Source organism: Protopterus annectens, chromosome 11.part0 (assembly GCF_019279795.1).
Source record: "Protopterus annectens isolate FY-2018-M chromosome 11.part0, PAN1.0, whole genome shotgun sequence".
Classification (NCBI taxonomy): domain Eukaryota; kingdom Metazoa; phylum Chordata; order Ceratodontiformes; family Protopteridae; genus Protopterus; species Protopterus annectens.
The window spans coordinates 1213509993-1213535215 of NC_056745.1; positions in this window are offsets into that span (position 1 = coordinate 1213509993).

A 25223-nucleotide genomic window follows, 5' to 3' on the forward strand; every position below is an offset into this window, starting at 1 on the left:
TAATCCAATAATACTGAAAAGTCTTTACAGTACAATATGTAACAAGGTCTTACCCGCACACAGACAGCAAAGTCAGCAGTAATCAAACTGAACTGTCTTACTGTGCAATATAAATGTAGGCCTAAAATTAATCGCTTAAGTGCATTTTTTTTCCAGTGAAAATAAGCTAATAACTTAGTAATGAGTGACAATCTGTTAAATCAGTGCAATAATGCAAGTATTTATTATTGTTGTGTTTGTCTGTATCTATAGAATTTTGTGTATTATCGTCATGTCAAATTTAGTTAATGTATTGTGTGTGCATTGAGTCCGAGTCACTCTGATCGCACTTGTGTGAATTGGTGACAATAAAGTTTACTTCGACTTTTGACTTTGAACTAAAATAGTTGAGCAATCCAGCTCTTCTTCTTCTTCAGCCTTGTGATATAACTAACACTTGCGTCACTGCCCACTAAACAAGGGCGTATTCAATATGTGGAGAAATGTGTGATACACAGTGTGAATTGACTTTGCACTACTCAGCATAGCCCACAGGTAACTGCATGTACCAAGCATTATCTTTGTAAGTTTTCACTGTCATTTAGTGAATGTCATGGCCAACAGTTATGGACTAGAAGCCTCTGCTTCACCTACACTTCCCATGTACTGTGCACGAGTGTACTGGAGGGGGTGCTGTGCTGCTGCCTTTGGCTGGCCATCGTCATTGTCACTGTTCGGATAAATGATAGTGGGAGCTGCAGAATGCAGTAAGCAGTAAACATTCTGCATGCAGAAACAGGGTCATACTGAAGGCCCCCCTTGACTTGTCCAAGCATTTGAAATGGGCTTTGAGCAAGAAAAACACTTTCTCAGTGGCTGTCCATGTCTGGGACAGGGCTGCGTTATTGAGCAAGTGTTCCTCTGCAGCACCTTGTGGGTTACTGGCTGACGTCATTAGGCTGAGTTTAAGTGAGTAGTCTGTGTCACCTAGAAAATATAACAGAGAGGGGACATAGGAAGATGGGATGACTAGCCATTAACATCTTAATCATTACATACAGAAATAGCTATGAAGAACAAAGTTATTTAGTTTACTCTTATCGACCAGATTACCTTGAAGAAACCTACAATGCAGGAAATGGGGATACAGTGAACTTGTGTGCCATAAATGGTAGTCCTGGGTACTGCCAGTATGCTGAGCTCATACATTGGTGATAAAGCCATGTACATTACACACTACCCGACAGTTGATGGAATTGTAACCCTTCCTTTTGCAGTACATCTCCCCTTGTGGTCTAGATGAGGCCCGAATAGGCATATGTGTGTAATCTATTGCACAAGCACCTCAGCAAAACATGTCATTCCTTGGAAGGTATGCATGGTACTTTCTCAGAAATGCTCCTCTACATAGGCCAAGAGTATATATCAAGCAACAGCTACGTTATTCTTGAGCTAAATGCCAGTGAGATATACTCAGTGTGTTTCTATTCTGTCTGTGAAAGGTTCCTGTGGGAAGTATGTTAAGGGTTATACATACATTGTTATTTACAGGAACAGGAGGGCTACACATTCCCCCAGTTCCAGTATGTGGACCAAGTTCACCAAATGCCTCATAATCTCCCTGTCCACTTAAAACCTGACAAGCTGCTGTTACTCCTCAAAGTTGTAGTGGGTAACCCTTTGCCTGTATCCCCTTCTCCGAAGCTGCAGTGTGCTACTCCAAGCAACTCACCGCAGGATACAGCAATATTTGCAACCAAGTTTCTTTGTCAATTTGCAAAGTGACTGAAAAAGTTGCTGATCTGTGTATTGTAATGTAAATACGCACAACACACTTGCGTGGCAAATTACAGCTATGAATTGCAAATGATGGGAATAATACCTAATTAACATAGTAGTCACAGCTTTCTAATTTTCATTTCATTATCTACTCATCTTCTTATGGAGTACGTCTTGAATTTCCTATCGTTGCACTTAAAGCTCAGCTTATATCTCTGAATTGCATCTTGCTTGTGCTTGTGTGCCACCAGCCCACTTGCGTAGCAACTAAGACTATCACCCCAAGTATCTATAGATTGTAGCACTGACATAACAGAGTCTGCGTTAGCCAGAGGTGGTATTGTACACAATTCTGCATGCATTTGTTGAATGGGATAGACCAATTTGTGAGGAATAACCCATCAAACTGTTAATGCCGCGGTGGTATGGCGGTAGCGTTGTTACCTCACAGCAAGAGGTTCTCCTGTTTGATTCTCGGCTTGGCTGGGGAGTGCCTTCTGTGTGGAGTCTGCATGTCCTCCCCGCGGTTGGGCAGCGCTCGAATGACATGCATGTGTAAATGGGAGTGCCTTTGTTAATGGTTGGGCATTGAGCTGGCACCTTGGCGTTTCATAAAAAATCTACATCCAGTCATTAGCGGACTGGAGTTCCGCTGTGGCGACCCCTTACCGGGAAAAGCTGAAAGACAAATAACAACAAAAAACCATCAAACTGTAAGTACCCTTTATCTTACTAATCAAGTAGTTAATATGCAGTATAGTGTTTGGTAACTCTCCAATAGCACAGCATTTCAAAGAACCAGGGGAAAAGCTCATGTGATAAATATTGTGCCATTTGTCAGCCCTGTCCTTTTTTGCAGTATGCAACACATTGAACCAGTGATTCACGAGGCATGTCATGCATCAGATATTTTTTTCTTTTTTTTTCTTTCTTTTTTTTTTTTTACTGTGCAGTGCCTGTTGTAGAGATAATTGCAGTATTTATTTTTTTCTTCCTTCTAGGCCATTGATTGCTTCATGTCTTCCAGTCTACTGCTTTGGAATTTTTTTTACCTCATTACTCTACAGATAAAAAAAATATATATATATAGTAAATGACATGCATGCATGCACTAACCACATTGCATCAGTTATACAACAAAAGAAAAAAAATCTTGGCCAAGTATAAGAGGAACAAAACCCAACATACTAAAAAACCCCTGATCAATATAAACAGGCAGCTAAGAGAGTTAATTAATATTTCAAAGGGTAAATTTGACATCCACAAAGCTTTCTAAAGCTATGTCCATAACATCAATAGAAATATGCAACAATGTGCAGGACAAAATGGCATTACCCACACTGATATGATGGCCATTGCCAACCTTTTGGCTGACAGGTTCAACTCATTTCTCTCCATACTCCCCCCAATACTCCAAAGGAAATACCACATGCCAGAATCCTTCAGCCATTACTAGGGAACAAGTCATTAAAGCAATTTCCCGTGCCAAAACTAGTGCATCAGTGGACCCAAATAACATCCTAGGATGATTACTAAATAGCATGAAACATGATCACTCTGGTCCACTTGACTCGCTTTTCAACTGCAGCATACAGTCGGGTTTTGTGCCCAAGGAATGAAGATAGCTACAGTCATTCCCCTGCACAAAGGAGGTCCAACCACTTATCTGGGTAACTACAGGCTAGTAAGTGTGACCAGCCTCATGTGTAAAGTCATGGAAAGAATCATCATGGACATGATAAATGAAGATATAGGTAACTTGCAAATGCTGGACTCATCACATTTCAGCTTTGTTTAAGGAAGGTCATGCCAATTAAATCTGCTGGAATTCTTTGAGAGGGTGACCAAAGCAATGGATGAGGCTAAGACTGCTCACAGTTTACCTCAACCTGGCCAAGGCTTTTGACACAATACCCCCACTCAGGCATTATGGACAAGCTGACTAAAATAGGTATAAACCCTTTTACAACCCAGTTATATAGTTATATATAGTTATAGCCATCCAGCTCACTGATAGGTGAGACCACCTCCAACAAGAGGCCATTCACAAGCAGAGTCCCTCAGGGCTTGGTACTTGGCCCGCTCCTTTTTGGTGTCTATTTCTCTGAAGTCAAATCAAATGTTGAATGTTTATGGTTGACTAAGTTTGCAGATGATTGCAAGCTGGGGGTTATCATCGACTCCCCTGCTGACACCAATGGTCTTCAAGTTAAGGCATATCTCTGACTAACAAATAGTGCCAAAGCCATGGTCTTGACCTCAATGCTAAGAAATGCATAATTGTACCATTTGGGAAGTCTGCTATCACAACTAATTACCCTGCTGATAATACGCTCCTAAGAACGACCCAGTGGTCGTGGCTCTGGGTATACACATAGACAGTAGCCTTACCTTCGATCACCATGTGGCCACAGTGGTGAGGAAATTATTTTATGTTGAGCAACTTATAAGTAAGAGCATGGCATCAAGGTCCAAAGAGGTTATTATCCCACTGCACTTTGCACTTATTAGACCAATCATAAGAGTACAATGCTCCCTTTGGTATGTACCTAACCAGGCATATGCAGTAAGTAGAATGACCTCAGAGGTTCCTTACAAAAAGAATACAAGGCGCAACAAACCTGCGTTATGCAGAGTACCTTAAAGCCCTTTCCCTCTACTCAGTCTCATATAGATTGCTGAGGGGTGATCTATGCCTGGCTTGCAAGGGATCTGCAAACCTCACACTATAAATCTGACTCTGAATGGAGAGAGGGATCTGAATGGAGAGATGATAAATCAGCAAGCAAAGGAGAGTAGTATTGCTGAAATTTAATTCATCCTCAAGTCTTGGTGAGTATCTTCATGAGGTACCCTGTTTTTCACAAAAATCTCACCAAGACAACACTGATATATAGACTCTAGTTATATAACATATATCATGGACAGAAATAGGTAAAAAATTAAAAAAAGATAGCTGGGTGCACAAAACCCAGGATAAAAAAGTGCCCAATTCTGGCAGGTGCACTGGTGCCAAGACTGGAAAAAGTGACAGTTTAGAATCCTCAAAATGCAGAAACATTCTTGCAATGGGGCAGGCCAGGCCAAGGGGGAGGTTGCCCCCCCTGTTGTAGAAGGGAATAGCAGTCCACAAAAATCATAAAAACTGATGGGCCAAAGAAGAGCCATAAAGATGATAGAGTGGACTATTGAGAGTAAGAAAGAAATTATGTATTGTTACTATTATGCAAAAAGCCCAGAATTTCCAGACACAAGATGTATAAAATGATTAAGAGATAAATTAAACGAAAGAAAAATACTTCCACAAGAAAAACTGTCAGAAGCCTCAAATAAAAAGTTGTGTTCATTAATACAACACATTTGTGAAAAACAGTATATAGACCAATAATCTTTGATCTGTTTGGAAAAAGAAGCATTTGAGGAAGTGTGAAAATATAAACAACAAAACCTAAAGATTTTTGAAAAGTATAAAAAAGAAATATGGACATGGGAAAGAAAGAGAGATTTGATATGGTGGAATATTTATGCAAAGGCAAAAGCTAAATTAATCAATATAAAGAAGGCAGCCCCAAAGATATTGGAAGAGAAATACAGGCAAAGGCATTCAGATATGGAAAATTTCACAATAAAAAAATAATATCACAAAGAGGGAATGTAGAAAAGAAGATCAGTAAAGCAGATGTTGAAGTTATGGCATGCCTGCGAAGTTAAGGACTTAGTATAGAAGGTCTAACACAGTTTACATCACGGCATGATAGAATGAGTCCCCAAAGTAAGGAGAAACAGGAAGATCAGGAGAAATCTGAAGAAGAAATATGGACATGGGAAAGAAAAAGAGATTTTAATATGGTATAATATCTATACAAAGGACAAAGCAAAACTAATCAATACAAAAAGAGCAGCACCAAAGATATTTGAAGAGAAATACATGCAAAGGAATCCAGACATGGAAAACTTTACAATACAAAAATAAGACAAAGAGGAAAAGTAGAAAAGGAGATTAGTAATAAAGAAGTTAAAGAAATAGAAACTGAGGTTATGGAGTACCTATGAAGTGAAGGATTCAGTATAGAAAATCTAATTCAGAAAGCACCAGAGCAGGATAGAGGAATGGACATCCAAATTAAGGGGAAACCGGTGGAACAGGAATTGGTCAGGTGCCATATGAAGATATTTTGGTGCCTTCCACAGGAATCCAGTGTAAGCATTCACTTGAAGCTGGACAGCAAGGTAAAAAACAGAAAACTGTGAAACTCAGACGCAGTCAATGTTGAGGAGTGATAGGCCACTGAGTTCCCATATGACAGAGCAACTGATGGCACAGAATGAAATTAAACAGAATGTGCCACAAGAAGATGTTATAGAACTTTCTGGAGAATGCCGACAAGAAATGTGCCCTCAGTTTAGAAGAAAATGATCTAAGAGAAGAGTTGTGATTTAATAGAGATAGATAGACATATTAAGATCAATGAAAGAAATAGACTATGGAAGGTCAATAAAACCCAGAGGGTTAGAAGTTTAATAAAGCAAATTAACAGAGTAATTGGGACTGTCCATAGAGATCCATGTGATATAACAGAAGTAAACAGGATATATTACTGTGCAGCTAAATTAATAACTGATAAAGTTCTTCCACAAGAACACAGGGAAGGGAAAAGAAGGGGAAGAATCGAATACCATCATGGAAGTATCGAACAGAGAAAACTATAAAGCAATTAATACAAGAAGTGTCACTGCTACTGAAGTATTAAAGAGGGAACAGATCAACAAAAATACTTAGAAAGATAGACGTGATAAAAGCAATGCGCTGTATTAGAACAGATCAGGCTCTATCGTGCACTATCGCAAATAAGCTAAAAATCTCAGCACATGTGGAAAAACTTAGAAGATATGCAAATAAATATAAAGGAAAAGTACAAAATAAGCAATTTATTGATAACCCAAAAAAGTTTTATAGAAAATTGGGAAACAAGGTAAAAGGAATTGAAAGACCAACAAAAAATAAGAAATAGATGTATTTTGGAGAAGTATTTATGAAGATTCTGTGGAACATAACAAAGATGCTAAATGGATAGAAGAAGAAAAAAAGAATAAGAAGTTTAAAGGTACAGGATATGAAATGTGATGAAATAACAGCCAGAGAGATTGAAACAAAGTTAAGAAAAGCCTCTAACTGGCAAATCCCAGGCCCAGATGCAGTACCTAACTTCTGGTTAAAAGTATTAACATCTTTATATGAAGATTTGGCCATGAGTAAGAACTATTTATATGTGTACCCCAAACAGACACCAACCTGGCTAACAACAGGAAAAAAAACCAATGCTCCTACTTGAGTGAAACTGCAAGCTACCATAAAAACTGTAGACCAATAACTTACCTTCTGATGTATAAACTGTACACTGGAATTGATGCTGACAGAGTTTATAATCATTTGGAAGAAAACTCAGTTATGAAAATAGAACAAAAGGGCAATAAAAGAAAGTCATATGGAACAAAAGATAATCTGATGTTAAATAAAGTCATAGTGGAGAACTGTAAAAAGGGGGAGAATCTAAGTATGGCATGGATTGACTACAAAAAAGCATTCAATAGTATCCCACATTCATGGATAAAAGAGTGCTTAAAAATGTATAAGATACACCCTACACTGATCGACTACATTACAGTGACCATGAAACAGTGGCAGACCACTTTGAAATTAAGCCATGATAAAGGACAAATTATTATCCCAGGGAAAAGAATTCTAAGGAGGATATTCCTGGGTAGCTCTTTGTCACCACTGCTATTCTGTCTTGCCCTTAACCCATTAAACTACTTAACAGCTTAGGCCATGGCTGTAATGTGGCTCCTAGAAAACGGCAAAGTGTAAAGACTTCTCATCTTCTCTTTGTCAATTTAAAACTGCATAGCTCATCAACTTCAAGTTGTCAAACCTTTTTCAGATGATATAAGAATGTCATTTGGTCTTTAAAGATGGAAAACTTCAGCACCAAGAAAACATCAATTTGGGACAAGAATGTGATAGAAAAGAACTTGAGCAAGAGGGAGTGTACAAATACTTGGGAATTGATGAAGGGTCAACAATAAAACATGAACAAATGCAAATAAGACTTAGTAAGGAATACTTCAGAAGACTTAAATTAATCCTGAAAACAGCATTGACATCTAGGAACAAAATTCACACTATAAACCAATTTGCTCTTTCTGTCCTAACTTACAGTTTTGGAGTGATTCGCTGGCCCCAAAATGTGTTGGTTAGATTAGACAGAAAAACAATGATGCTCACCAAATTATTTATAAAAACCAGTGCATACCAAGATTATATATTCCCCATTCCGAAGGAGAGATGGGCCTCCTTGAAATTGATTGCATGTATAGATCTGCAATCGTGGGACTGCATACGTATCTCCTGACCTCACAAGACCTAAACGTAGTGAATGTTTTGAAACATGAGGAGAATAAATCTAAGATGACTTCTCTGCTTAATCTAGCAGAAGCATATTGGTGTCAAGCAGGAATGGAAATCAAACCAGAAGCAGATAAAAATCAGGCAGCAACTGAATGTGCCAAAAAAACAAAAGAAAGAATATAAGGTGAAGGACCAGATGAGAAGGCAAGAAATGTGGAAAATGCATAAATATAGTTGCAAGCATAGAACACTTCTGTAAGAACCTCATATTGATCAGGATCAAATGCTGGAATGGTTAAGGAGAGGCAAATTCAAACCAAGAGATGAAAGGTTAATATTGGAGGCACAAGACAGTGGGCTACATACATGTTGGTTTACAAAGTCCATTGAACATGTGGAGAAAATAGACAAATGTAGGTTTTGTAAAACAGAACTGGAAACACTTGCACACCTTGTTGCTGGTTGTGACGTACTGGACTGTATACTGAAAGGTACAGTAATGTGGCAAGACTGTTGCACTGGGGACTGTGCAAACATTATGATATTGAAGTGGCTGAAAAACACTGGAAACATGAGCCACAAATCATCATAGAAAATAATGGTCTACATCACACAGAATCTCCCATTACCAACAGTTCAAAGGATAGATGCTAGAAAACTGGATATAGTGGTCCATGAAAAGAAGACAAAAGTAGCATTGATCATTGAAATCGCCACACCCAGTGACTACAGTGTCTTGCATACAGAGACACACAGTCATAAAGTGGAGTGCAGAGAAGAGTGAAGAATAATTGAAGAGACAGAGAATAGCAAAGAATGGCAGTTTTGTCAGTTATAGTGGGTGGAGTGGAAGGAGAGGTGGTAAAGTTAGAGTGGAGAAAAGGAAATGAGGAGGAAAGAGCAAAATAGAGGAATAGTAAGTGGAGTGGAGTGAAGAGTGAAGAATAATTGAAGAGACACAGAATAGCAAGGAGTGGCTGTTATAGTAGGTGGAGTGGAAGGAGAGGTGGTAAAGTAAGATAGAGTGGAAAGAAGGTAATGGGGGGAAAGAGTTGGGGTGGCCAGGGAAATAAGAAGTAAAATAGGGGGGAAAAGTTGGGAGGAAAGTTTAGTTTTTAAGAGTGCTCAGTGGTGTAGCTACAGATCCACAGGATTGTAAGTATATATAATGTATGAAGTGAATAGTTCAGGTGTGGTAGTGGGAGATTAGGTGCGGTGATGGCACTTGCAGGAGGAAGAGTTATCTAGGTATTTTTTCAGTTCTTTTTTGAAGAGGAGCAAAGATTGAATATGTCTTATGTTAGATGGGAGTTTGCTCCAGGTTTGAGATAAATAAGTAATCTGCCTATAGTTTTGTTGGACTTGTAGGTGTTCAGTAGTGCTTGGTCAGTGCTACGGAGATATTGTGCAGGTTTGGAGAAGGATAGGAGAGTGGACAGGGAGGGATAGTTTTCAGATTTGTAGAAAAGAGAATGTGCAACTTGTAGCTGTGAAAGTTGGAGTAGTTGTGGGAACTCGAGCCACTGAATTTTTTACTGCAAGGCAGTGATGGGATTTGTAGGGGAGATTGCAGGCAAATCTGGCTATCTGGTTGTTAAGTTTGTTCTAGTTTGGTTAGGAGATTTGCTTGGATGTGTGTGAATATAGGAGAAGCGTAGAGTAGGCAGGGGAGGAGATAGGCTTGGGCAAGTGAGGTCCTAGCAGTGTTAGTTAAGAATTTTTGTGTCTGTATAGCAAACCTAGTTTTTGAATGGTCTTTTTGATGGACTGAAAGATGTGATGGTCAAATTTCAGTTGGTCGTCAATTGTGATTCCTAGAAGTTTTGTGGTGGAGTCTGTATAAATATCGGTGTTATCTAGAGAAGAGAGGCTGAAATAAGTTTTAAATTGGGATAAAGATTTGGGGAGGAAAAGAAGGAGTTTGGTTTTCTTTGAGTTAAGGATTAGTTGGTTGTCAGCCAGTGTTCGATGATATTGAAGGAAGTCTGTGTGAGAGAGTGCAGGTCAGTGGGGTTGTCAGAGAGGGTGATAAGGGTAGAATCATCAACATGTTGGATTAGTGAAGATGAGATGCAGACAGAGCGAAGATTGTTTGTGAAAATATTAAAGAGAAGGGAACCAAGGATGGATCCTTGGGGGACACCAATTTGGATAAGTAAGAAAGGTGAGTAGAAAGTCTGGCATTTAACAGATTGTTGTCAGTTATTGAGATAGCTGGAGAACTAGAGGATAGTGGAGGTAGAGAGGTTTAGTTTGGATAGTTTAGAGAGAAGTTTAGGGTGGGAGATGGTGTCAAAAGCTTTAGAGAGGTCGAGAAAGCAACATGATATGAGTTTATTGTTGTCCCTTGCTTCTGCTACAGTCTGGTTAAAAGATAGAAGGGCTGTGGATGTGCTGTGGTGAGGTCTGAATCTGTGCTGAGAGGGGATAAGGAGGTTTTCATGAAGTAAATAGGACATAAGATGCCTATGAATGCATTTCTTGAGAATTTTTCAGAGAGGGGGAGAGTATAGCTATTGGTCAGTAATTGGTAGGTTCAGTGGAGCTACCTCCCTTGTGAAGTGGAATAGTATAGAATGATTTCCAGATCTCAGGGACTGAAGATTTTTTGATAGAACAGTTAATAAGAACTGAGATGGGCTATGCTATAGTGTTGGCAGCAAGTTTAAGAAATTGAGGGGGTAGGTTGTCAAAAGAGGGTGAGCAAGGTTTCAGTTTTAGAAGAAGAAATTTGGTATAGGCATTGAAAAGAGGTTTCAAGGAGAAGGCTGATTGGGGCTGGGTGGTCAAGGGTTGGCTGTTGTCTGGAAGGGGGTTAGTTTTCTGATAGAGTCTGTATAGTCATTATTTAGAAGAGTGGCGGTTTCAAGATGGGTTTTGTCAGGGAAGGGGTTGGGGTAGAGGGTTTACCAGGATGGAGTATGCTGTTCACAGGAAATGAAAATAAAGTATGTAAAAACAAGACCGGGTGTAATAATGAAAAACCTCCCTTTTCTGGGGGAGAGTAAATAATACTATGTTTAACTGGGTTTAAAATTGTGACCACCCCCCCAAAGAAACCCCACCAAACACAGCTATCAACAACCTGGAAGACCAAGATAATGGGAAAAAATGAACTGAAAAAATATAACCCAAAGTGTTGAGGAGGGAACTGTTTATCTTACACAAAACGTGTATATCTTTTAAAGAGAAAGATTGCCAGTAATGTAAACGTTGATAAGCTCTTGAAAAAAATGGAATCATGAGCATTAGCAATAAATGAGGGTGTACCAAAAAGGACCCCCAAAATTGTGAAACCCTGAGTAGAAAAAGAAATGCCTTGTAAGGACAATATCAGACAAAGAAGTAGCTGCAAAACCAACAGTCTTATCATAATTAAGTGAAAAACCAACAAAAGCAAAAATTGTCAACAAGACTTTTAACATACTTGATAACATTTTAGGGGTCTCAGCAGCAATTGTGGTGTCGTCTGCATATAACATAAAGTAAGGAACAAATATACCAGCACACGAAAAGGAATATGGAAATAAAGGACATTTGTGCATGGGCTTTGGGAAAAAAAAAACTACTGCAACCACTAATGTTAGTAAAGAACTGCTTATGGGGCACCCTTGTCTTATACCATTCAGCATGCAAATCTTTGAGCCCATCCAACCATTAATTATAGGAATTATTATTGTCAATAAGTATATTGTAATGATGCATCTAAAAAAATCTTGAACCAAAACCAAAAGCCTTTAGAATTTTAATAAAGTTTGGTGGCTGATATTGTGAAACACTTTGACTAAATCACAGGAGAGTAAAACTGCAGAAGGTGAATAGGAAATATAAGTAGTAAGAGATTTTAACAAAATAAGGAAATCAAAGTCCAGAAATTCCATATATGCCAGGGTCTAATATGGCATCATAATTGTAGTTTTAGATCTTGCAGAAAATTTTGTAATCAACATTACAAAAGGAAATAGGCCTCTAGTTAGATAACAAATGTCAGTTACCTTTTTTCCATATGAATTTTAAAGCCACACGTAGGAATTGTGGATGGAAAAAAACAAATTGTAAGCATTCATTAAAAAGAGCAACAATAATTAACAGATGTACATCTGTTAACAAGTGAAAGAAATCATAATTAAATCCGTCCTTGCCAGGGACACTTTGTCTAACATGCATGATTGACATAACTGTTTGGACCTCATGTAAAGTAATGCAAGCTCGATAAGTAGGAGGATTAAGTGGAATGGGCCAAACAGTATTTGATTCAGGTTTACCTGCATAAAGTGCAGATATGAACTACTTGAAGAATGCCATTCTTATCAGTAATAATATCTGAATTTTTATTTTCTAAAGCATAGATAAAGGTTTCCTTTTGTAACACTTTTTTCGCCCACATATGGCATGGTTTTAAAACGTAAAGAGAATAAATCTAAGCTGACTTCTCTGCTTAACCTCGCAGAAGCATATTGGCATCAAGCAGGAATGGAAATCAAACCAGAAGTAGATAAAAATCAGACAGCAACAGAATGTGCCAAAAAAACAAAAGAAAGAATATAAGGTGAAGGACTAAACGAAAAGGTAAGAAATGTGGAAGATGCATAAATATAATTGCAGGTATAGAAAACTTTTTGAAGAACCTCATGTTTATCAGGAATGAATGCAGGAATGGTTAAGGAGAGGTGAATTCAAACCAAGAGATGAAAGGTTAATATTGGCAGCCCAAGATAGTGGGCTATGCACATGCTGGTTTACAAAGTCCATTAAACATGTGAGAGAAACAGACAAATGTAGGTTTTGTAAAACCGAATTGAAAACAGTCACACATCTCTTTGCTGGTTGTGACATACTAACGGCAGAAGGACTGTATACTGAAAGGCATAATAATGTGGTAAGACTATTGCATTGGGGATTGTGCAAACATTATGGTATTGAAGTGGCTGAAAAACACTGGAAACATGAGCCACAAATCATTTATTACCAACAGTTCAAAAATTAGAAGCTAGAAAACCAGATTTAGTGGTCCAAGAAAAGAAGACAGAAATAGCATTGATCATTGAAATCGCCACACCCTGTGACTACAGTGTCCTGCGTACAGAGAGACACAGAGTTATAAAATATCAGGATTTGCAAGCAGAAATGAGAGCAATGTGGAATAAAGATACCCAGATAGTTCCAATAGTAGTAGGAGCAACAGGCATTATAAAAAAGAGTCTACAATCATATTTAGACATGCTACCAATACATGTAACTCCATACGAATTGCAGGAGGAGTCATTACTGGGCATGTTGCGGGTGCTGCGAAGAGTACTTTTGGCTGACATCAAATAGTGAAACAATACTAATTTCATGAACTTTAATTGTACTTTGAGTTAGGAATGAGGTCCATTCCCATCATGGTATTAGAAACTCAAAAGATTTAGAGAAATTAAAAAAGGGCAAAAAATTGCTCTCCCTGCCCTTGAAGAGAATGTGCTAAATTCCATAGTGTAGTTCTAATTCTAGTAACATTGCACTCATAAAGAGCATGGAGGTGAATAAATGTTTTTTTTCTGCATCCCTTGCCAAATTAGAACAAAAAACAGAATAAGCTTTTAAAGTATTTTTTCAGTCCTGCTTGAAATAAATTACTAAACCACTGATAATGATTGCTGAATTTTATATTAAAGTTCTGCCACCATGCTGAATAGGAAGAGTATAGAGTAAGCAATGATAAATGGTCTGACCATAATTCTTGAAACACCTCATTCCAAGTAGGTGATTTCATCCAAGAAGCAATGTAACATGTCATTCCTTTACCATTACCAATATAAGAAGATCTTCCAAAACAAAGGATAATGTGGTCAGTAAATGGCAGCAAATAAGAATTATAAGCATAACAAACAAAATTAGGTGTGAAACAGCAATAATCTATTCACTCGTGCAGATGCATGATAATATGTAAATTCGTCAACACCCCCATTTGCAAAGCTGCAAGACTTAATTCTCAACAAATTGCAATATCTTGTTCCCTGCAAGAGTGTCTTCTATTTAAATGGCGGTTAAAATCTCCACTGAAGGTAATGGGGTGATCAATTAACAAAAAAGGCTTTAGCAGTCAAAAAAAAGAACATCTGTCAGCCACAGAAACAAAGGCATAAATAACAATTAAGTGCATAAACACATTTCTACAGAAAACATCAAGTATTAAAGCTCTTCCAGGGAAAACATGAATAACGTCTCTGACTGTAATAAAGCATCTACAAAATAAAATAACAATTCCAAAGTGTTTGTCTGTTATAGTGGACCATTGCAATCCACCACCCCCACAAGTGTTCCCACTAAAATCGAATCTCTTCTAAAAGAGTTCCAATGTCCAAAAGACAGCGTCCAGCTGTAAAGTGGAAACGCATTTATGAATTACTAATCTGAGTGTTAATGATAACATGCCATTAATGTTGCAGAAAATTTAGGAAATGTCAGCCATTGGGGTCTAGAGAAACAGCTGCTAAATCCAATTGCACTTAGAAGCACCATTTTTTTCTTCAGGGCATATCCATCCATGTACGAGATTCGTCTAAATCCATAGCGACGTCGGAGTCAGCTATATTAATTACCATAGAATCCTGTTTTGCACTGAAATCTTCACCCAGAGATAATGGCACTGAAGGAAAGGAATCGTCCATTAATAAATGCCAAATTGACTTTTCTGGAGAAGGAATGTCTGGAGATGGAGTCTCTGAAGTTTGTTGCCGATTGTTTGAAGTTACTAAAACCATCTGGCAAAGATTGAGTGTCTGCAATATGGACTGGCACAGTAGAAGATTTACTCATATTTGCTGAGAGCATAGTAGTTGGCATAGCAGAAGTAGAAATTAAATCTATTTGTGTCTCTAATTGTGAAAGGAGATCTGATTCTTGAGTCATTGCAGGAAAAACAACAAGGCAGTCTGGCCAAGTATGTGGACCATTACAGTATTGGCATTGATTTGGGCATGATTTTGTGAAGTGGTCATGGAGTTACAACACGTATCGTCTGGATGGACAAGCTGTTACTATTGAGAGAAGGAATCAGAAAAGTAACACGCACAAAGTTGTTCTGTATATCAAACGATACGTCTCTGACTTTCAGTGAAACAAACTCCCGGAAGATATTGAATGCCATTATCACAGACATTCAATTCTACCCAGGCATTCCATGTCCCATCCCATTTGCTATAAACAATTGAGCAAAGTGTTAGCAAATATTCCTGCACTTGTTCTTCCCCAACATACACAGAACGAAACTGTAATGATATTTTTTTTTTCAAATGTTAATGTCTGAAATAGAAACTGTGTAATCTTTCCATGGAAATTGTAAGTGCTTACCCATGTAAGCTTCATGAAATGCAAGGGTCCCTTCTTGTGGCTTAAAAAAGTATCAACATAGCCCTTTTTTATTTCAAAATGTTTTTTTATTTTTCAAATACATTTGAATGAATTCCATAGTATTTATACATAAAATCTTAAATAACTATGTACACTATTTACATTAGCCTGACACTATAACAGATCTTAATGTATACAGTTACTTTATAAGTATGTCCAATCCATTATCAGAGTGTCTGATCAATTATTGTATAGTGTTAATCAACGATAAGACTTTTCCCCAAGGGTTTTTGATAAATGGCTTTGTATAAATTCTTAGTTCTTTAATTTTAATTTACAATAATGCTGTGGTCTTCAGTAGGCTGTAAAAGTCTTCCAAAGTTGGTATTGTGTTTGTATTCCATCTTCTTGTTATACACTTCCTTGAAATTGCAAGTATAGTCTACACTAGATACATGTTTGACCTATTCAAATGAGGACCTTGGTTCACATTTAATAATACGGCTTTAGTTAAATAAAATGATTCATTAAGTAAAGCTTGGAGAAAGTTATTAATACCATTCCAAAATGGCTTAATTTTAACAGAATCAAAGAAAATGTGGTTCCAGTCTACATTGTGTACTTACTCACTTCTCCAACATATTTATTTTATGGATGAACTAATTTTACTGATTCTGTCTGGGGTTAAAACCTGTTCTCCTTACAGCCTGTCTCAACTAGCACAATATATAAGTACCCTAGCCGCCGACAAATTACCTGCAGAATATCTAAAGATCGCAGGCAAAGCCAATTCTTATCCAGCCTCCATGGTCATTAATCAATGTTTATCAGAACAATGTGTTCCTTCTCTGTGGAAAATTTCGCATATAATACCACTTCACAAAGGAGGTAACTCTGTGGAACTATCAAATTACTGGCCCCCCTTATCTAAAATCCTGGAAAAATGTACACATTCCCAAATAATGCACTATCTCCTCACTACTAAACTGCTAACCAACACCCGGCATAGATTCTGCCCCAATCACAGTACTACCGCAGCCCTTATTAGCATTGCTAACATAGTAAACCAACATCGAAACAGTGGTAACTTAGTATCCACTGTATTCCTAGATCTCTCCAAGGCCTTTGATATTGTGTCCCATCCCAAACTCTTTTCTGCTCTCTCGATCTTAATCTCAGCTACTCTACACTAGAGTGGTTTCAAGACTAACTAATCAACCGCCATTAAGCAGTAAAATGGAAAAACTCCTTCTCTCCCCTCCTAGCGGTCACCCGTGTGGTCCCCCAAGGATCCATTCTTGGACCTCTTCTTTTCAACATATTCACCAACAAACTCTATAAAGCTACCTAGCATGACACTCTAGTCCAGTACGGTGATGACTGCACTCAAATCTGCTCCGCCCCATCACTCCGTCAACTCCAGGAATTGACACAAGAGTCTTTACTGCTGATGAAACCTGGTTAGCCAACTCTCAAGAAATACTTAACCCCAATAAAACACAGCTAATTATATTCTATCCCACTAGAGCCTTAGATCCCATACCACCATTCACAGTATTTTCAGCTAATAACACCCCTATCACACCTGTCAAACACACCAAACTTCTAGGGTTTATCATAGATCATAACATGAAATTCAATATTGACATTGCGCAGACAATAAAGTCTATAAAAAACTCAAAACCCTATATAGATGCAAAAAGTACATCACCAATGACAGTAAAGCCACCATCGCAAGAACCCACCTACCATCCAAACTCCTCTATGCCTTCCTCATACTCATCAACCTAAACAAAGCAGACTTTAACAAACTAAACACCTGCTACAATAAAATTGTTAGGTTTGCTACTGACTCACCCTTCAGGACATATCGCTGCATAGCAGTCAAGCAACTATCCTGGTTAGAATTGCCCATTCTGCTCACATATAACTAGCTTACAATAGCCCACCAAATTCTATATTATCCCGATAGATCTCCTGCTCTACAAGGTCTACTTAATATCTACTCTAACAAATGCCTATGAAGAGCCACCAATAAAGCACTGGCTGACATAGGCTAAAGCAACAATAGCTCTGGGGAATCCTTGTTTTCCATTTCTGTTGCAAAAGCATGAAGTACCATCCCTGTAGATATTAGGACCACTGAAAACAAAAATAATTTCAAAAAGCTCCTCTGGTCTCATTTACATAGTTCTTGGTTATGTAATTGTTCCCACTCTGGGTAGCTTCACTTAATTATATCATATCATATACTTTAACCTTCTATGAATGCTTGCAACAACTCCTTTCTATACTCTTACTCAATCAATATGTGTTTACTGTACTAGCCACTGATGAATGTAACCAAATGACTGAACAAAATGTCCTTTCAATTGTTTCGTTTACTGTAACCTTTACTTTTTGCTCCTTTTTTGACCTTGAAACTGTACCTTATTAACTTTTTAGGTCTGTAGTGTACTTTTATTAATTTGTACTGTATTTCCTGTATTTGCTGTACTAATCTTTGTTGAGCTTGTCTCCCCGGTCCTCTGCTGAAAATAGATCCATGGCTAGTCGGACTTTCCCAGTATGTATGTGTATATATATATATATATATATATATATATATATATATATATATATATATATATGTGTGTGTGTGTGTGTGTGTGTATAATTCAGGCTGAATATCATTGGACTGAATACACTGCAAATGTTAATAATGTTAATACATAATTTTATTTCTCAAGTTTACTGAAGTATTGTCACTTGTGTTTGTTTTAATGTTTTGTAGATATCTGTTTGATGCCTAGATTAAGCCATCTAAATAATATTAAATAATCAAATGACTCAATAAATAATTATTTGTAAGCTACTAACTACATTGTGATATAATAATAGCCTTCAGCTTGGTTCTAGAACTTCATGTGGTGAGTTCTGTTATCAGTTTGCAGCTTAAGCAGCTAGTATTGAACAGGTCTGCATTTCTTTTTTTTTATTCTTAATTAATTGTGTGTCTAAAAGTATATATGTTTAATTCCAGTCTTGTATTTTAAGAATTTGTAAGTACATTTCTGTTGACGAGTGATTATTGTGTATTTTACTGTTCATTTTTTCTCTGTAGTCCTGAAGAGCTGCCAAAAGTGTGCTGGTTATATTTGTTTTACTATCAAGTTAAAACAACCCAGGTTTAGGTTGAAAATATGCATTTTATTTGATGTGCAGTTACAAGTGGCCTTTATCTTAAAACCAAATAACGGTTGTTATTATTATGACAGTTTTTAATATCTGTTACTTGATAATGAATTAGCTTGCTCACAGGTACAGTATATGGAGTATAGTGCTAGTGAACATGCTAATATTTGAAACTGAACTGTTTTAAATCACACTGTAACCCTACCTTCAAACCTAGATTCCATCAGTTTAGATTTTAAATGGAAAGTAAGACTCATTTGTTTTGCCAGCTGTGGTATTTTTTTTCACTAGAAAGTTAAGACATTCCATTGGTTTCTTGTAAAGATAAAACAAGTTAATAGGGTACTGGAGTGTATATTGACCCTAATTATGTTTGTATTAACTAATTAAAGGAATGAGGGTTTTGGCCTACTATTGTTGCTACAGGAGGCATAAGACAGAAGCATCCTGGTTACTAACCCGGTCTGAATGCTCTGCAGGTCTTTATCCTGGTCTAATAGTACAGAGGGCTAAGGCTATCAATTGTCAGGAAGTCACTTTCTGCAGTCCAGAGTTTTATTTATTTTGCCGTTTGTGTGACTCTGAGCAAGTCATTAACCAGACAGTCCTTTTGTATAACTCCACTAAAGGGACACTTGTGTCCAGTGGGTTTACGAGGTTAACAAATAAAAAAATAAAATAAAAAAATAATGATATTTTCTTCTATGTTAAACATAGAAGAAAGTTATAGATAGACCTGGATGAGTGGTGGTGGGGAGATTTTCAGTATTTATGGATTTAAGTCAGTAGTAAATGAAGTGCTAGCAAACATATGCTAGATTACTTCATTAATGTGAATTATCTTGCATATGGGGAGAAAGCATGGTCTTTAGGAGCTATACATTCTGAGTCAGGCTTAAGCCAGTTCTGTGACTGGTCATCCATTGAGATGCAGGCAGAAAAAACTGTGTGTGTATTGCAGTGGTGGCTGCCTTATACTTGAAACAAGTGACTGGACGATAATGGAGAACAGTGGACTGAAATAGTGTTTTTTGTGAAGTTTGAAATGTTATGGCGAAACGTAGTTTTGTACATGCGTGCTGCTGTCCTAACATTTTAAATCACAGTCTCTGGTGTTCTGTATTATCACTGAGCAAACATCTAAAAAGCTTATTCCTTGAATTACTCTGAGCTATAATTGTTATATAAATATTTATTAAATTTTATTCTCATGACAATTTTAAGTTGTTAATATAAATGAGATTTAAGAAATATATTTTTAGCTGGTAATTACTAACTTTCAGCTGTATGTGTGACCTTTAATATTAAACAACATTAACAAGATAAAACAATATTACTTAAATAAATATGTAAACAATATCATTTGGAGAACAATTGACTATATAAGTATTATACAAAATTTAACAGCAGTTTAACAAGTTTAACAAATTCATTTTCTCTGTCAGTCCTTGCATTAAGTTGTTCCTCTTGATATTCCTTTATGTGAAGCAAGATATTTTTGAAAGCATCTTCTTTTACTTCTTCCATACCTTTCAAACACCATAAACTGATCCAGGTATGATGGAACCATTTCATACTTTGTGCCGTTCATATGTTTTTTGCAGTTTCTTTGCTCTTTACCAATATGCTTCCACATGTGTCTGGATCAACAAAGTTTTCATTCTGGTCTACAGTTTTATGTATATACTTTTCCTAGTTAAGTTTGATATTCCACCATATTCTGCCCATCAATCTGAATAAATTTATGTGCAAGGTGAAATGTGTTTTTTTAATTAATGGCAGATCTGTTGCAGCATCCCTTTTTTCTACATATGTATTTATTCCAGTTTTGCTTTCAACATCATATAAATATATATATATATATATATATTTATATATATATATATATATATATATATATATATATATATATATATACCAAAGACCCACTTCTCATCTTCATGTACATGCCTTCCACTGTTGTACTTTGCATGGACAGTTACAGACACAATATTTTTACTTCCACCGATCAAAATGGGATCCTTCTACAACTTCAAGTAGAAATATTACTTAGAAACAAATACCAGTCCACAGCCAACTTTAACAGTATAAAACAATATTACTTAAATAAATATGTAAACATCATTTGGAGAACAGATGGGAAATCGTCACATAATTTAGATGATGTGTTGCTGAATATTTAATGACTTTAAGGAAAGTAGACACCAGGAATGACCAAGCAGAATGTGATAAATTATAGTAAAAATCCAAGTTTTCATTTTACTGGTTTGCAGAGTATTAAATAAACTATATAATTTGTGATGCATTGAGCTGCTGAAGGCCGAAACCTACAGGAGATTGGTGTTTTGTATCTTAAGGTATATGAGTAGAATTAGAGTTTTAGCCAAAGTCACTTTTTACTGTTGATTTATTTTATCTTGTGGTGACATTGACGATATTCATGCCATTCTGAGTGTCTCTAGAGAGAGAAATATACATTTTGATGTCTGATAAGGACTGTTGTACCCTTCTAGTCTGCTTGTTTCAGTATCCTATATAAAACTTATCTTATGCTTTTTTCCATCATTTTGAAATCTGCTACTCTGTTTACCTGTGACTGCTTGTTCATGATGGTTATTTATGTTCTTTATTTCTGCAAACATACTTCTTGGTTGCATCTGTCAGGAATCATCTACCTTGTAATCTTCAAATGTTTCTATTGTATTGTGTTTTATTTAGCTGTAAAGGTGGTTCATGCTTGCTTTCCTTTGATACCCTTTGAGGTACTTAGCAGTCATATTTCCTTGATGTCTTTCTTAATGATTCATCGTCATTGTCAACTCATTTTATCCCATTTTCTACATGGGGTTGGACTGTCCCATCAGCTTTCGCCAATGTTCTCGATTCAGTGCCACTCTCCTACCTTTATTCATACTCATGCCTGATTTTAGCAGGTCTTCTCTCGTGGAGTCATATTCACCTCTTTCATGGATGCTTTCTTTCCTCTTGATGTCTTCCTGTCTGTCCCAAATCATTTTCATCATATTGTCCTCTGCTTTCCTTGACATGTGCCCAGACTGTGGTAATCTGTTCTCTTCAATTTTCTCTACAATTGGAGCTACTTTGTCTTCTGCTCTAATGTCTTTATTCCTTTGCCTGCCTCACAATATGCATCCTAGTGCCAGTCTCAGTCACTTCATCTCTGTCATATCTCTAGCTTCAGCTGGTCTGCCTTAGCTGTCCAGGTTTCTGTACCATACTCTAGTACTAATTGCACAGCTGTTTTTTACACCTTAATTTTTTGTGTCTTTGGCATTCTGGTGCCATACAGTACCTTTAACACTCTGTGCCAGTGGGCTGCAACCCATCTTATTCTAGCTTTGACTTCCTCATTCAGACTTCCATTCTCCTCAACTTCCTTTTTCAGATACTTGAAGCTGTTCACCTGTTCTACTATTTTCCCCTTTATCTCAGTTTTCAGCTTCTTCTGATTTTCCTTATTTGCTGACATGATATCTGTCTTATGTGTACTCAGTTTCATCCCATTTGCTGACGTTCTTGTGCTGATTGCGCTTGCAATTCCATATCATCTGCATACAGCAGTGTTGTTTATCTGTCCCCACTGGCACCAGTATGAACAGTAGTAGGCTGAGAGCTGAACCCTGATGCACACCCACTGTTACTGGGATTACTTCTATGAGTCAGAACACTGTTTATACTTGTGTCATTGAGTCTTTGTACATAGCCTGCAGTACGCCTACTAATGTTTCCGTGACTTTGAAACATCGCAAGACTGCCCAAATTAGATTTTTTGGGGCCTAGTTGCTTTTTTGAACTCTAAGAATGCTCAGTTGGACTCTGTTCAACTTTAACTTCTCAACGGTTTGCCTCACTGCAAATGCTGGGTCTGTCGTGCTGCATTCTTGTCTGAATCCAAACTTCTCATCACCTATTTCACTTTCTACTTCACTGTATGTTCATTTATCAGTCATCATCTTCAGTACTTTCATGCAGTGTGACAGGAGGTTGTTGCTTCTATACTGCTCTCATAGTTGTCTTCTTGTACACTGGCATTTGAATTATTCTCCAGTCATCTGGGATGCTCCTCACTGCCCATAGTGCTTTGAGAGCTCACTGGGTCCACTTCTCCCCTAACTTTCCAAACATCTCCAGCATATCTGCCGTGACTTTATCTGTGCCTTTTGTTTTCCCCTGACTTTATTTTCCTTAGTGCTTTTCTTATTTCTTATTTCTTATAGGGTGGGCTGTTTGTCCTCTTTCATCATAGGCTGAGGCTAGGATAGTCCAGCTTCTGTGAGGTTTTCTTCATTCTGAAGTTGTTAGAAGTACTCCTTCAATTTGACTTTGGTATTATGTGGCCTGGGGTGCATAATGACTACCTTATTTATCTTTCTGTCCTTTCCTTGTACCTGATAGAGTTTCATTGTACCATCTGCTGAGTCGATTTCCAGAAGCTGATCAAGTGCCTTATACCTTGTCCTTTGCTTTTGCACCTATTCTCTTAATTTCTTTGACAGCCAACCAGTATTTCTTTCTTAGCAGTTGGACATGCTGTATTTGTGGTCCCTTTCTCATCTAAAAGGAGTTGCTTAACACCTCTTTCTCTGTTCACTTCTCCTGAAGGAGAGTTCTGTATGAATCTGATAAAATATGCTTTGTGGAAGAACTCTTAATATCGATGACCACACTCTTCTACAAAACCTAATTGGACCAGTTAAAGGATGTTTCCTAGTTAAAGTGGAGGTACTATAAACTTTAAGGAACCTCATCACAGTTTTTTTTTTTTTGTCCTCCTTGGGACATCACCCAACTGGCCCGGCTCCAAGTGCCTGATGCTGGGACTACCATCTCATTTCCTTACCTCCCAGACTTAATCTGGTATTGCTGTAGGCTCGGCTATTCCTTTTCTGTCCTGGGGGGGGGTTACTTGTCCTACCCACTCCTTTCCATGCTTCACATATTTGTCGAACATGTCTGAGGGCAAGTACCCTCTTTGGACCATGCCTTCCTTAAGGGAGGGTCATCGACGAACACCCTCTCAGCTGGGATGAGTATGCCCATCCCTACCTGCCTGTCAGTCACCTGAGACTCTAATTGAATGTGGGCCGTAATCAGGTCTTTATCCCTGTACGCCACTGGCATGCCATTAATGAACTTCAGCTGTAAGTTATTGTTTTCTCCCTCTTTTGGTAGTATGCCAGAATCTGATGCAAGCATAGCGACACATTAGCAATGGAGTTCCACAGGACTCCATTTTATGGCCTGTGTTGCTTAATATGGTCCTCTTGACTATGCCAGCTATATCTAATTTCTGGATCTCAAAGTAGCTGATGACTGCAGAGTAGATGTTGTTGTAAACAATTATTGTAAATAAATGTAAACTTGTTACACATGTTGTATTTAGGAATACTGGCATACAGATGAGTCATCAACCTCTTGAAGAGGTTCTTTATATTAAGAATCTCAGTGTCACAGTTCAGATTGGTCTGACAATGAAACAATGTGTTATTCATATAAAGGCAAGATGCACACAGCAGATCAGGTTAATAATAACAAAAATGGGATCCAGAGACCGATTTACAGTGAACATTGTTTATTTCAGTGTGAACGTTGTTTATTCAGTTGTACAGCCTATAATAGACTAACTTAGATTTTTGGCAATTGAACCTTGCTGATATTGGCAGTCAGTTCACGGAGATACACAAAAAAGGTGAATTGCATAGATGATGTTTCTTATTCAGACAGATTAAAACAACTGAATTTATATAGCATACTTTATTGGTTATTGTTATTGAAAGGAAAGCTTTTTGGTCGTGAGAGCCATTTTTAGATGTAGGGTTTAGGAATTAAATTGGTTTAACTATTAAAATGACACACAGTTAAGATTAGAGGTAGAAGACAAGTATTTACAATGTAGAAGAATAGAATATGTCAAAGAGATAGGTATTTAATACACATTTAACCCAAGTATTAGAATAAACTACTTCTTGGGATTAGGAAATCAAAACACACGGATACCTCACCTTTAGAGTTAAACTAGATAAGTATATGGAAATCAGGAAATGTGCCCATGCTATCCACGAGTCTGCACTTTTAATAGCTTAATTGGCCTAAGCAGCAAAATAACTAAGAAAGTATGAAACGAGCTGGTGAAAAAGTTCCTAGAATTCAGCTGTTTCGATTTAAGAATGCAGAAGTGCTATACAGGGCCTTACAGACAAACCGTAGCTGCTATAAGTTTAAGGGCAATTACAACAGCTGCTCATCTTTTAAATAGATATTAAGAATTTTTGTCCTCCACAAATAAAAAATCTAGAATGATGAACAGACTAAGTGTGAGAATACTTTTTCCATTCTAGCTGTTGGGGCTGTGCACTTACCAGGACATAGCTCATGTATTGCCTATTTCTGACAAGTGCAGCATTCTCATTTTTTTTGTCTACAGCAGGTAAAATAAATTTTCATGTTAGCAAGTGTGCATATGATGATAGTAGATGATTTAATGAGGTCTGTAACCACTAATATTATAATGGTACTTACGTATTAT